Genomic DNA, 1337 nt, shown 5'->3' on the forward strand with positions numbered 1-1337 from the left:
GAGGGAGGTCTGGGCATCTTTGCTTAGACTGCTGCCCCCGCGACCCGGTCCCGGATAAGCGGAGGAAAATGGATGGATGGATGGATGGATGTCTGCAGTAGGTATTTAACACAGTCAAAACACTGTTCTCACTTTAAGTGATTGTTGATTCTTTGGTGTTCCAAATCGTTTCCCAGTGGACTGGTTCACAATGGCAGCAGATAATAGGATGACTGACTGACAGGGTCATTCTTTAGACTGGGTTTTTGGCTCAGTTTGGCTATTTCTTGTTTCAGTCAGTCAGAAATGTTGTTTGAGCTTGTTTGGTTTCTGAAAAACATTCAAAAACAGCTGCGATTTTAGTTTTTTGCCTTTTGTAGCTAAATTCTGTGGCATTGTCCTGTCTTTTATGTGGCATTGTTTTAATGCACTTATGAGAATATTACAGCAAGTTCTTGGTAGCTGCCAAAGAATATGTAGCATTTACTGCAAGTATTGGATTTTTGATATGATAAACAGTTACTGAATGCATCAGTTTTTGTTGCTGTGGATTCTAGAAGTTGCAGAGAGATGTGGTATATGTCCTCTACTGTATATATCTCCTGGAAAAACTCTGTCTGTGGCTTCCAATAAGGATGGAGTTAAACCATCTATTCCACTTTCCAGTCTCACATTATTCAGTGCTCAGCAGTGTGCTCATGCATGTCATGGTGTTCTTCAGAGAGGTGACATTCCACCTCTATTTAAAAACACCAGATGCCTGTTGGTCTCACTCTCCTCTCCTGTCTGTAGGCACAGTTGTGAAACATGCATTTAGTAAAGCACAGTGAAGCCTGCTAGCGCCTTCCGCCGATGACGTGATCACATGTTGAGCAGCTCCTGAACCAGCCTGTGACTGTGTATAAGTGAGGCATTCTTGTCTCTGCTGTGAGATTGAGTCAGTTCAGTCAAATGTAGCTTCAACAGCTCAGCATGTGCACAGTGCGGTTAAAACAACAAATCATTATAAATAATTGCCAGTATGGTGATTTTGGGAGCTCACTCACTTGAAACAAGTTGAAAATATCAACAACAATCACAATCTGTATCAAATTATTATTTTGTTCTTAAAATATTTGTTTCCATGTGTTGGTTTTGTGATTTGAGATTTTCCTCTTACCACATGATGTGACTTATCAAGCCTGAAAACTAACCTACACCTTTTGGGTAATTGATATAAGAATTAAGATTTACTGTACAGTATAGTGGCAATGAAAACCAGTGATCACACTGCATCTTTGTGTTTCTAGCGTCACTCAGTATCAGAGCTACAGACAACATTCTGCCCACTCAGAAGAACATCTCGCATGAACTTCACC

At 40.6% G+C, this 1337-nt stretch overlaps 1 protein-coding gene across 5 annotated transcripts in view; it reads left to right on the forward strand.

The window, feature by feature from the left end:
* Positions 1-1337, forward strand: part of caln1 (calneuron 1) — a 50918-nt gene that overhangs the window by 15710 nt on the left and 33871 nt on the right. The window lies entirely within an intron of this gene.

This window comes from Monopterus albus, unplaced genomic scaffold, assembly GCF_001952655.1.
Source record: "Monopterus albus unplaced genomic scaffold, M_albus_1.0 scaffold71.1, whole genome shotgun sequence".
In the NCBI taxonomy this organism is placed as follows: Eukaryota; Metazoa; Chordata; class Actinopteri; order Synbranchiformes; family Synbranchidae; genus Monopterus; species Monopterus albus.